Below are 13,987 nucleotides of genomic sequence, written 5' to 3' on the forward strand. Positions count from 1 at the left end.
CACTAGTTGCCCTAGGTCGTCGAGGATTACAAAGTTGAAGACTAATTCACCAGGATGATCAATGAAGGGAGAGGAGAGCCAAAGTTGGTGGTGAACATTCTGGTCTCCAAGAATGGATCTCTTCGGAAAAGGGAAGGGAGTCAGAATGTGCTCTACTTAGGAAAAGAACTCTCGAAAGATTCAAGAGCGTTGGTAGGAGAGCAAGTTAAGTCGTTGGGCACACAGATGAAACATACAGGTTTGGATTGAAAATGAGGATACAGAAGTAGGAAGGAACAGAAAAGGACTTACTGTCAGTTACCTGAAACACCTGTGTTTCAGTGAGAAAAAAAAAATGAGGTTTAGTAGAGCAGAGGTGTTTTTTTTTTTTTTTTTAATCTAAAGCCGCGAATCTTGCAGAAGCTAAACAACAAATGTTGGGAGAGGTGTCAAGACACATAGGGTTGATATCAGAAGAGCAATCCGACCTGGAGACATTTGTGAATCCCTCCCCAGATGGAGACTGAGTCTGGTGAAGGAGTCGCCATATTACTTTAGAGGTTTCAGTGAAGTAAAGTCCATGCAGTTTTGTATGAAGGAAGAGAGTTGTGTTTAGAAGGTAGGCAGTGACTTCCCCTTTGTTTTGTGAGATAAAAGGGAAATGTTCAGCAAGGACACAGTTGGGTTATGGTAAGTTTTAAGCACCCAGCTGATCCAGTGCTTCAGACCCCACGAAGTAATTATCGTTTCGGCAGGTATCTACTACTTCCTATCTTGCACACACACAAAGTCTCATAATATGTGTTAATCCATAAGTCTTACAGTTCTGATTTAATGAGTCTTAACAAAGGATACCAATATATCAAAATCAATGAGCACAAAACATCATCCTTTGAGCGGAAATGATTACTCTTGCTACAAGAGATTCTGAACGTGTAATTATGACTCACCTTCCTTTGGTTCGATGTAGTCTCCTTCGCTACCCGAGAGGTTGGTTTCGGAGGGCGACAGCTCTCTGAAACTATGAGAGTCACTAGAACATACGAAGGTAAATGGATTATTTGTGTATAAGTGAAATAAATACTAAGCTGCAGCACAGGCAAGTTTTATTGTGTATTGATTATGAATGAACGTGTCAGCATCTATTTTTCGCTATCTTATTTATTTATTTATTTATTTTTTTCATACAAATTGATATGGATGTTGAGGAAAAAAATTACTTACTCTTCGAAAGGGATCTTGAGGCCGTTGATGTTACCCCATCCGCACTGCAAAGGATATGCATGACGTCTTGCTAACTAGTTATAACTTATAATTATATTAGCACACACATTTGAATGATAAAAAAAATATCAATGTTGTTCGTACGGGTTTGCCTGCCTCTTTTGGCAAACTGAATGATGTGTGAACACTGACGATGACAGAGACACACATGGAATGTTCGGGAATGATTGACTGCATTAAAGGAAATGAGAGTGAGGTGAGGTGCGGGAGTTAAAGGAAGAGTTGTGTGGTGTACTGTTGATGAGAGAAATAATTGAAAATTAAAAGCAGATGATGAGATATCAAACAAACATGTGATTGACGCTCTTTCTGTGAGAGTGATGTCAGACTACTATTCATTAGTTAAAATTAAAATGGAAGATAGATGGAAATATAATACCAATACTGATAAAGAGAGAAAAAAGTAAGTACGATACTGGCTAGTGAAATGTTAGCCAGGAAGGAGAATAGAGAGGGGTATAAAAAAAAAAAATAGGCATGTGAAAGACTAAGACAAGGCAGGACGGTAGTTTGGAGGGAATGAAATGTAGAGGTCTTTAAAGTATTCAAGGATATAGTGGCTATAGCAGCACCATAAGTGGTGGGGTACAGAAAACTCAGGGGTGAAATAAGAGATTACGAATGCTGTTAAAAGAGAAAAAAAAATAAAACACGTCTTTCGAGAAAATGTTGCAGAAAAAAAAAGTGGCATAGGAAACCAAAATTATCAGAAAAAAAAACAGTACTGGTTTTGGAACATTACCATGATTGAAATGGCAAGATGTTATGAGAATAAGTTGTTTTGGAAGGAAGTAAGTAGAGGAGAATGGAAGTACGAGAATGAAGAGAGAGGATGGAGATCTTGTAAGTAGCAAAGAGATACTGGAACCATGGAAGGTGTGTGGAAAAGACGAAACAGTAAGGGAGGCAGTAATATTCATAATATAGGTATGAAAGCAGGTGGAGATGGAACCTATATTTAGCGAATAATTAGTAAAGATGAGGTTCAGAAAGCGATAGTTGGGTTAAAGTGTGGCAAAGCTATGGGCATACATAGAATAACTGTAGAAAAAAAAAAAAGTATAGCGAGGAAGTTGTAGTGGTTTGATGCTTATAATGTGCGAACTGGGATAGAGGGAAGAATCGCTAAATGACTACAGGAAGGCAGTTATTCTATTTATCTATGTATATATGTATATGTATATATTTTTTTTATGCAGGAAGGACACTGGCCAAGGGCAACAAAAATCTGATAAAAAAATATGCCCACTGAAATGCCAGTCACATAAAAGGGTCAAAGCAGTGGTCAAAAATTGGTGGATAAGTGTCTTGAAACCTCTCTCTTGAAGGAATTCAAGTCATAGGAAGGTGGAAATACAGAAGCAGGCAGGGAGTTCCAGAGTTTACTAGAGAAAGGGATGAATGATTGAGAATACTGGTTAACTCTTGCGTTAGAGAGGTGGACAGAATAGGGGTGAGAGAAAGAAGAAAGTCATGTGCAGCGAGGCCGCGGAAGGAGGGGAGGCATGCAGTTAACAAGATCAGAAGAGCAGTTAGCATTAAAATAGCGGTAGAAGACAGCTAGATATGCAACATTGCAGCGGTGAGAGAGAGGCTGAAGACAGTCAGTTAGAGGAGAGGAGTTGATGAGACGAAAAGCTTTAGATTCCACCCTGTCAAGAAGAGCAGTATGAGTGGAACCCCCCCAGACATGTGAAGCATACTCCATACATGGACGGATAAGGCCCTTGTACAGAGTTAGCAGCTGGGGGGGTGAGAAAAACTGGCGGAGACGTCTAAGAACACCTAACTTCATAGAAGCTGTTTTAGCTAGAGATGAGATGTGAAGTTTCCAGTTCAGATTATAAGTAAAGGACAGACCGAAGATGTTCAGTGTAGAAGAGGAGGACATTTGAGTGTCATTGAAGAAGAGAGGATAGTTGTCTGAAAGGTTGTGTCGAGTTGATAGATGGAGGAATTGAGTTTTTGAGGCATTGAACAATACTAAGTTTGCTCTGCCCCTATCAGAAATTTTAGAAAGATCAGAAGTCAGGCGTTCTGTGGCTTCCCTGCGTGATATGTTCACCTCCTGAAGGGTTGGACGTCTATGAAAAGACGTGGAAAAGTGCAGGGTGGTATCATCAGCGTAGGAGTGGATAGGACAAGAAGTATGTATGTATGTATATATATATATATATATATATATATATATATATATATATATATATATATATATATATATATATATATATATATATATATATATATATATATATATATATATATACTCTCTGAGTCTAATGAGACTTTTGACCGAGACTAATGAGAGTGAGTGAGGTGAAGCTCAGTGAGACCCAAGGAGGTTCCTGAAAATGAAATGTCTGTGTGGATCATATTTTGCAATTAAATTTACAATAAACAACAGTTTATGAAAGGATGAAAAATTGTATGCAGCTTTCATGGATCTACAGAAACCATAAAGTTGATAGATAAGGTAAACACACAAATTTTTGTGATGTTCTTCAAATTTACAATGTAGGGGGCCGTTAATGAAAAAAAAAAATTCACAAAGATATAAACACGTGTAGCCCTGATGGCTTCTTGCAGCTTCCTTTATTTTTTATGTTCTATATTTTTAAAAGTAAGAAATGTGTAATACCGATGATTAATCATACAGTTCTTTTCATCTTACGTTGGGTCACGAGGCAATGGCCAAGTATGTTGCGTTATTGATAATGACACTGTTTGCTATTATTACATTTCCTGCTATTAGACAGCTAAAGAATTGCAATGTTTTAAAATCGCAATTTAAAAGCATAACACTAATAGTGTGGCAGAAAAGATCTAGATATACGTTATGTAATATTGCCGACTGATGTCTTCGCTATAGTTACTCAGCGGAGGATATAACAAGTGACTCACCATCATGAAGACCGCCAAAATCAGCAATGTAAAGCGCATGGCGCCGGTAACACACGTATGTCTATGGAGGTGAAACCTGCTGCCACGACACTGTTGGCAAAGAAAGGTAGTGAACGACAGCTGCCCTGGACTTAAATATCCATCAGTTGGTCTTTCAATTTTCCTTCCTATTCAAGTGTGAAGTGAATATACTTTTGATATTTAAATAACTCAGTTTGTGCTATATACCCATTTTTAAATGTATAAAATGGATGTCCTTTTCATATGTCAATGAGTTAGGTTTGTACATTAAAAATTCAGATTTCTGGAAAGAATTTCGTTTTCGTTTATACAATATAAATGTATTTCAATATATATATACATATATATATATATATATATATATATATATATATATATATATATATATATATATATATATATATATATATATAATATATATATATATATATATATATATATATATATATATATATATATATATATATATATATATATATATATATATATATATATATATATATATATATATATATATATATGTATTGAACCTTCTGAGTTTTCCACCATCTGACTACGACTACAGAGTCACTCTAAAACTAAATTTATCTGTGCCGTATACCTTTCGCTTTACTCCTCAGACTATAAGAAATTCTTTGACTAATTAACATCCAAAGAGGAACACATTCTGACTCTTCCCTTTTGAGGAAACCTCCATTATTGGAGACTTCAATGTTCACCACCAGCTTTAGCTTTCCCCTCCCTTCACTCACCATCCTGGTCACCTAGGCTTCAAATTTACTATCCTCCATGACCAACAATTGGTACAATCTACTGACCATCTAGGAGATACGCTCAACATTCTTGACCTTTTCCTAACCTTCTGCTTATAATGTCACCCCCTGTTCTCCTTTGGGCTCTTCTGATCACAATCTCATATCTGTATCTTGTCCTATCGCTCCAATCCCTCCTCAAAATCCCCCTAAACGGAGTTGGCTGTGGCATTTTGCCTCTGCTAGTTAAGGGGACCTGATTAGGTATTTTATCGATGTTCCTTGGAATGACTACTGCTTCCGTGCCAGAGGTTCATCTCTGTATAAGAACAGAACACCATAAGAAATAAGGTAAGCTGCAAGAAGCGACCAAGCTTATATATATATATATATATATATATATATATATATATATATATATATATATATATATATATATATATATATATATATATATATATATATATATATATATATATATATATATATATATACTAAACCTCATCTTCTTAACCTGTCCTCATGCCCACTTTCTTGAACCTTCTGAGTGGCAGTCCCTGTATCAAATTATACCTACTTATTTCCACCTATCAGCCCCATCCATAAACCTGTCTCATCTTCTCTTCAAGTTCCCTAATGTGTTTCACTAACAACATGATTACTAAGTCCGTTCCACTTATCTACCACTCTATTTGAGAACCAATTTCTTTTTTTTTAGTAAATTTTTCAAGCATGAACCTGTTATTTCTTGTTCTATCGTGGTTGCTAATCATAAGAATTTTGCTTACATCCCCTCTTGTTATAACCCTTAAAACACTTAAATACTTCTATCCCCTTAACCTACGTCTCTCTAAAGAATATAAATTTAACAGCTTCAACCTCGCGTCGTAAGGAATGCTTCTCATCCCCTATATCCTTTTAGTCATTTTCCTCTGTACTGATTCTAATAGCCCTATATCTTTCTTGTAATGTGGGAACCAGAACTGCACGGCGTAGTCTAGATGAGGTCTGACCAGCGGCAAATATAACTTAAATATTACTTCGAGCTTACTGCTTTTAACACTCCCAAAAAATAATTCTAATACCCTATTTCCCTTGTTTCTGGCCTCTATGCATTGTTTTCCTAGATGGAGTTCAGAGCTAACTAGAATTCCTAAATCTTTCTCATACCCTGTACCTACCAAAGTTTCGTTGCTTATTGTGTATCTACTGTGTTGGTTTCCTCTACCTACGATAAATACTTTGCATTTGTAGACATTAAACTGCATTTGCCATCTATCCGTCCATTCATTCATCCTCTCTAAATCTTACAAGGGAACAGTCACAGACTGTCCTCTAAAGACAACTCTCTTCCTCCACACAAAACTTCAAGCACATAATAACACACACACCCTTCACTCAAAATTTCAAAATCATAAAGGCGATTCCTACACCAGGCTCGGAGTCCCCATCTGGTGAGGGTACCACAAATGTCCTCAGGTCAGACATTTGTCCGACATTTCTGACAATGCCCCTAAGTGTGTTAACACCCCCCTCAACTTTTTTCTTTATTAACTTTGCAACATTCGCGGTCTAAGATCTAATCTTTTAAACCTAATCTTCTTTTCCTCACTGACACTCAAGTGTCTGAGGCAACTGACAGTAGCCCCTTTTCTGTTCCATCCTTTCTCTATCCTCATTTTCGATTATGTGCGCAAAAACTTAACGTGCTCTCGTGTCCACGCTACTGAATCTTCCGAGTTTTCCACCATCTGGCTACGACTACAGAGTCACTCTCAAACTAAATTTATCTGTGATGTATACTTCTCACCTAACTCTGACGATAAGAAATTCTTTGACTACTTAACTTCCAAAGTGGAGCACATTTTGACTCTCTTTCATTTTGCAGAGATCACCATTCTTAGAGACTTCAATGTTTACCACCAGCTTAGGCTTTCCTTCCCCTTCACTGACCATCCTGGTGAACTAGCCTTCAACTTTGCTATCCTCCAGGACCTAGAGCAGTTGGTGCAACATCCTTCTCGTATTTCTGACCGTCTTGGAGATACGCCCAACATTCTTGATCTTTTCCTAACCTCTAATCCTGCTTATACTGTCACCCTCTCCTTTTCGTTGGGCTCCTCCGATCACAATATCATATCTGTATCGTGTCCTATCGGTCCAGTCCCTCCTCAGGATCCTTGGAATAACTACTGCTTTCTTGTCAGAGAGCCGTCTTTATGTCCCGAGAGCATAACATAAACAGACGTGATGGTGTTTGGCATGGAGGCGTACATTCCTCACTCTTTTTCTCGATCTAAACTTTCCAAATTTTGGTTTAACACAGCTTGTTCTCTTGCTATACATGACAGAGAGGTGGCCCAGAAAACGTACTTAAGCCTTCCATCACCAGAATTTTATGCACTTTATATTTCTGCCCGGAGCCATGCCAAGTCTGTTCTCCAACTAGCCAAAAACTTCTTCATTACCAGAAAGTATCAAAATCTTTCAAGATCTAACTCCTCTCGCGACTTCTGACACCTAGCCAAAAATATCACCAATAACTTTGATTCCTCTTCTTTCCCTCTTTTATTTCAACCAGATGGCAGCACTGCTATCACAGTTATTTCTAAAGGTGAAGTCTTCGCTCAAACCTTTGCTAAAATCGCTACCTTGGACAATTCTGGGCTTGTTCCTCCTTCTTCTCCACTCTCTGACTACTTTATGCTACATATTAAAATTCTTTGCAATGATGTTTTCCATGTCTTTGTTGGCCTATACTCTTCGAAGGCTTAATGGCCTGAAGGCGTCCCTCATATTGTTCTCCGAAACTGTGCCTCCGTGCTTCCACCTTGCCTAGTCATACTCTTTCAGCTCTGTCTGTCAACATCTACCTTTTCTTCTTGCTGGAAGTTTTCCAACATTCTGCTTGGTCCTAAAAAGTGCGACCGTTCTAATCCCTCAAACTACCGTCTTATTGCTTTAATTTCTTGCCTATTTAAAGTTTTTGAATCTATCATCAACTGGAAGATTCTTTAATATATACCACTTCACAACCCTCTATCTGATCGCCAATATGGGTTCCGTGAAGGGCGCTCTACTGATGATCTTCTGGCTTTCCTTACTGAGTCTTGGTCATCCTCTTTTAGAGATTTTGGTGAAACTTTTGCTGTTCCCTTGGACATATCAAAAAATTTTGATAGAGTCTGGCACAAAGCATTAATTTTTAAACTATCCTCCTATGGCTTCTCTCCTTCTCTCTGTAATTTCATCTCAAATGTCCTTTCTTTCTTCTCCTAACTCTATTAACCGTGGTGTTCGTCAGGGTACTGTCCTGTCACCCACTCTCTTCTTATCATTTATTAGTGATCTTCTAAACCAAACTTCTTGTCCTATCCACTCCTCCGGTGATGATATTACCCTGCACTTTTCCATGTCTTTTCGTAAACATTCAACCCTTTAGGAAGTAAACATTTCACGCAGGGAAAACACAGAAAGCCTGGCTTCTGATCTTTCTAAAATTTATGACTCGGGCAGAGCAAACCTGGTATTGTTTAATGCCTCAAAAACTTAAATCCTCCATCTGTCAACTCAACACAACCTTTCAGACAAATATCCTCTTTTCTTCAATGTCACTCAACTGTCCCCCTCTTCTAAACTGAACATCCTCGGTCTTTCATTTACTTATAATCTGAACGGGAAACTTCACATTTCAAGCTAAAACAGCTTCTATGAATTTAGGTGTTCTGAGACGTCTCCATCAATTTTTCTCAATCCCCCGGCTGTTAACTCTGTACAAGGGCCTTATCCGTCCATGTATGAAGCATGTATGAAGTAGTAGGAGGAGGCAGTAGACACCTACCGAAACGATAATTACTCCCAATGAGGTCTAAGGCACTGTTCAGGGGGTGCTGTGAATTTATCATTAAACCCAGCTGTGACCTCACTGAACGTTTCCCTTTGTGTCTCACAACACAAGGGGGCAGTCACAGCCTGCCCTCTAAAGACAACTCTCTTCCTCCACACAAAACTACAAGCACCTAATAACACACACACCCTCCACTCAAAAATTTTAAAATCATCATGGCGACTCCTACACCAGCCTCGGAGTCCCCATCTGGGGAGAGGACTATAAATGTCCCCAGGTCGGACTGCCTTTCTGTCAACGACCATAAGTGTCTTGACACCCCCCTCAACTTTTTCTTCATTAACTTCTGCAACATTCGCGGTCTAAGATCTAATTTTCAATCTGTAGAACACCAGCTCTTCTCTTCTAAACCTCATCTTCTTTTCCTCACTGAAACTCAGGTGTCTGAGGCAACTGACAGTAGCCCCTTTTCTGTTCCCTCCTGCTTTCTCTATCGTCATTTTCGATCCAAAGCTGGATGCTGCGTTCATGTGCGCAATGACTTAACCTGCTCTCGTGCCCACGCTCTTGAATCTTCCAAGTTTTCCACCATCTGGCTACGACTACAGAGTCATTCTCATACTAAATTTATATGTGCTGTAAACCTCTCACCTAACTCCTCTTATTATAAGAAATTCTTTGACTACTTAACTTCCAAAGTAGAGCACATTCTGACCCTCTTCCCTTTTGCAGAGATCTCCATTCTTGGAGACTTCAATGTTCACCACCAGCTTTGGCTTTCCTCTCCCTTCACTGACCATCCTGGTGAACTAGCCTACAACTTGGCTATCCTCCATAACCTAGACAATTGGTGCAACACCCTACTCGTATTCCTGACCGTCTTGGAAATTTTTTTTTTTTTTTTATGTAGGAAGGATACTGGCCAAGGGCAACAAAAATCTAATAAAAAAATGCCCACTGAAATACCAGTCCCATAAAAGGGTCAAAGCAGTGGTCAAAAATTGGTGGAAAAGTGTCTTGAAACCTCCCTCTTGAAGGAATTCAAGTCATAGGAAGATGGAAATAGAGAAGCAGGCAGGGAGTTCCACAATTTACCAGAGAAAGAGATGAATGATTGAGAATACTGGCTAACTCTTGCGTTAGAGGTGGACAGAATAGGGGTGAGAGAAAGAAGAAAGTCTTGTGCAGCGAGGCCGCGGAAGGAGAGGAGGCATGCAGTTAGCAAGATCAAAAGAGCAGTTGGCATGAAAATAGCCGTAGAAGACAGCTAGATATGCAACATTGCGGCGGTGAGAGAGAGGCTGAAGACAGTCAGTTAGAGGAGAGGAGTTGATGAGACGAAAAGCTTTTGATTCCACCCTGTCTAGAAGAGCAGTATGAGTGGAAACCCCCAGACATGTGAAGCATACTCCATACGTGGACGGATAAAGCCCTTGTACAGAGTTAGCAGCTTGGGGGGTGAGAAAAAGTGGTGGAGACGTCTCAGAACACCTAACTTCATAGAAGCTGTTTTAGCTAGAGATGAGATGTGAAGTTTCCAATTCAGATTATAAGTAAAGGACAGACCGAGGATGTTCAGTGTAGAAGATGGGGACAGTTGAGTGTCATTGAAGAAGAGGGGATAGTTGTCTGGAAGGTTGTGTCGAGTTGATAGATGGAGGAATTGATTTTTTGAGGCATTGAACAATACCAAGTTTGCTCTGCCCCAATCAGAAATTTTAGAAAGATCAGAAATCAGGCGTTCTGTGGCATCCCTGCGTGATATGTTTACCTCCTGAAGGGTTGGACGTCTATGAAAAGACGTGGAAAAGTGCAGGGTGGTATCGTCAGCATAGGAGTGGATAGGACAAGAAGTTTGGTTTAGAAGATCATTAATGAATAATAAGAAGAGAGTGGGTGACAGGACAGAACCCTGAGGAACACCACTGTTAATTGATTTAGGAGAAGAACAGTGACCGTCTACCACAGCAGCAATAGAACGGTCAGAAAGGAAACTTGAGATGAAGTTACAGAGAGAAAGATAGAAACCGTAGGAGGGTAGTTTGGAAATCAAAGCTTTGTGCCAGACTCTATCAAAGGCTTTTGATATGCCCAAGGCAACAGCAAAAGTTTCACCAAAGTCTTTAAATGAGGATGACCAAGACTCAGTAAGGAAAGCCAGAAGATCACCAGTAGAGCGGCCTTGACGGAACCCATACTGGCGATCAGATAGAAGGTTGTGAAGTGATAGATGTTTAAGAATCTTTCTGTTGAGGATAGATTCAAAAACTTTAGATAAGCAGGAAATTAAAGCAATAGGACGGTAGTTTGAGGGATTAGAGCGGTCACCCTTTTTAGGAACAGGTTGAATGTAGGCAAACTTCCAGCAAGAAGGAAAAGTAGATGTTGACAGTCAGAGCTGAAAGAGTTTGACTAGGCAGGGTGCAAGCACGGAGGCACAGTTTCGGAGAACAATAGGAGGGACCCCATCAGATCCATAAGCCTTCCGAGGGTTTAGGCCAGCGAGGGCATGGAAAACATCATTGCGAAGAATTTTAATACACGGCATGAAGTAGTAAGAGGGTGGAGGAGAGGGAGGAACAAGCCCAGAATCGTCCAAGGTAGAGTTCTTAGCAAAGGTTTGAGCAAAGAGTTCAGCTTTAGAAATAGATGTGATAGCAGTGGTGCCATCTGGTTGAAGTAGAGGAGGGAAAGAAGAAGAAGCAAAGTTATTGGAGATATTTTTGGCTAGATGCCAGAAATCACTGGGGGAGTAAGATCTTGAAAGGTTTTGACATTTTCTGTTAATGGAGTTTTTGGCTAGTTGGAGAACAGACTTGGCATGGTTCCGGGCAGAAATATAAAGTGCATAAGATTCTGGTGATGGAAGGCTTAAGTACCTTTTGTGGGCCATCTCTCTATAATGTATAGCACGAGAACAAGCTGTGTTAAACCAAGGTTTAGAAGGTTTAGGACGAGAAAAAGAGTGAGGAATGTACGCCTCCATGCCAGACACTATCACCTCTGTTATGCGCTCAGCACACAAAGACGGGTCTCTGATACGGAAGCAGTAGTCATTCCAAGGAAAATCAGCAAAATACCTCCTCAGGTCCCCCCAACTAGCAGAGGCAAAACGCCAGAGGCACCTTCGCTTAGGGGGATCCTGAGGAGGGATTGGAGTGATAGGACAAGATAAAGATATGAGATTGTGATCGGAGGAGCCCAACGGAGAAGAAAGGGTGACAGCATAAGCAGAAGGATTAGAGGTAAGGAAAAGGTCAAGAATGTTGGGCGTATCTCCAAGACGGTGAGGAATACGAGTAAGGTGTTGCACCAATTGCTCTAGGTCATGGAGGATAGTAAAGTTGTAGGCTAGTTCACCAGGATGGTCAGTGAAGGGAGAGGAAAGCCAAAGCTGGTGGTGAACATTGAAGTCTCCAAGAATGGAGATCTCTGCAAAAGGGAAGAGGGTCAGAATGTGCTCCACTTTGGAAGTTAAGTAGTCAAAGAATTTCTTATAGTCAGAGGAGTTAGGAGAGAGGTATACAGCATAGATAAATTTAGTATGAGAATGACTCTGTAGTCGTAGCCAGATGGTGAAAAACTCGGAAGATTCAAGAGCGTGGGCACGAGAGCAGGTTAAGTCATTGCGCACATAAACGCAGCATCCAGCTTTGGATCGAAAATGAGGATAGAGAAAGTAGGAGGGAACAGAAAAGGGGCTACTGTCAGTTGCCTCAGACACCTGAGTTTCAGTGAGGAAAAGACGATGAGGTTTAGAAGAGGAGAGGTGGTGTTCTACAGATTGAAAATTAGATCTTAGACCGCGAATGTTGCAGAAGTTAATGAAGAAAAAGTTGAGGGGGGTGTCAAGACACTTAGGGTCGTCGACAGAAAGGCAGTCCGACCTGGGGACATTTATGGTCCCCTCCCCAGATGGGGACTCCGAGGCTGGTGTAGGAGTCGCCATGATTTTAAAATTTTTGAGTGAAGGGTGTGTGTGTTATTAGGTGCTTGTAGTTTTGTGTGGAGGAAGAGAGTTGTCTTTAGAGGGCAGGCTGTGACTGCCCCCTTGTGTTGTGAGACACAAAGGGAAACGTTCAGTGAGGTCACAGCTGGGTTTAATGATAAGTTCACAGCACCTCCTGAACAGTACTTTAGACCTCACTGGGAGTAATTATCGTTTCGGCAGATATCTACTGCGTCCTCCCAACATTCTTGACCTTTTCCTGACCTCTAATCCTGCTTATGCTGTCACCCTTTCTTCTCTGTTGGGCTCCTCCGATCACAATCTCATATCTTTATTTTGTCCTATCGCTCCAATCCCTCCTCAGGATCCCCCTAAGCGAAGGTGCTCTGGCGTTTTGCCTCTGCTAGTTGGGAAAAACCTGAGGAGGTATTTTTCTGATTTTCCTTGGAATGACTACTGCTTCTGTGTCAGAATCCCGTCTTTGTTTGCTGAGCGCATAACAGAGGTGATAGTGTCTGGCGTGGAGGTGTACATTCCTCACTTTTTCTCGTCCTAAACCTACTAGACCTTGGTTTAACACAGCTTGTTCTCGTGCTATACATGATAAAGAGGTGGCCCACAAAAGGTACTTAAGCTTTCCATCACCAGAATCTCATGCACTTTATATTTCTGCCCGAAACCATGCCAAGTCTGTTCTCCAACTAGCCTTTCTCCAACCTTTTAAGATCTCCCCTCGTGATTTCTGGCATCTAGCCAAAAATATCTTCAATAACTTTGCTTCTTCTTTCCCTCCTCTATTTCAACTAGATGGCACCACTGCTATCACATCTATTTCTAAAGCTGAACTCTTCGCTCAAATCTTTGCTAAAAACTCTTCATGCCACGTATTAAAATTCTTCTCAATGATATTTTTCCATGCCCTCGCCTTGGACGATTCTGGGCTTGTTGCTCCCTCTCCTCCACCCTCTGACTACTTCATGCCACGTATTAAAATTATTTACAATGATGTTTTCCATGCCCTCGCTGGCCTAAACCCTCGGAAGGCTTATGGTCCTGATGGGGTCCCTTCTATTGTGCTCCGAAACTGTGCCTCCGTGCTTGCACCTTGCCTAGTCAAACTTTCAGCTCTGTCTGTCAACATCTACCTTTCCTTCTTGCTGGAAGTTTGCCTACATTCAACCTGTTCCTAAAAAGGGTGACCGTTCTAATCCCTCAAACTATCGTCCTATTGCTTTAATTTCCTGCCTATTTAAA

At 40.4% G+C, this 13,987-nt stretch overlaps 1 long non-coding RNA gene across 1 annotated transcript; it reads right to left on the bottom strand.

Annotated features, from left to right (window-relative positions):
• Positions 1-929: 929 nt before the first annotated feature.
• LOC135090816 (uncharacterized) lies at positions 930-4,354 on the bottom strand. The gene is made up of 3 exons (XR_010262128.1): positions 4,165-4,354; positions 1,204-1,247; positions 930-1,000 (listed from the first exon to the last, which is right to left on the bottom strand). It is a non-coding gene; the product is annotated as an uncharacterized LOC135090816 (long non-coding RNA).
• Positions 4,355-13,987: the final 9,633 nt, after the last annotated feature.

The sequence above is a fragment of the Scylla paramamosain genome, chromosome 36 (assembly GCF_035594125.1).
Source record: "Scylla paramamosain isolate STU-SP2022 chromosome 36, ASM3559412v1, whole genome shotgun sequence".
NCBI classification, from domain to species: domain Eukaryota; kingdom Metazoa; phylum Arthropoda; class Malacostraca; order Decapoda; family Portunidae; genus Scylla; species Scylla paramamosain.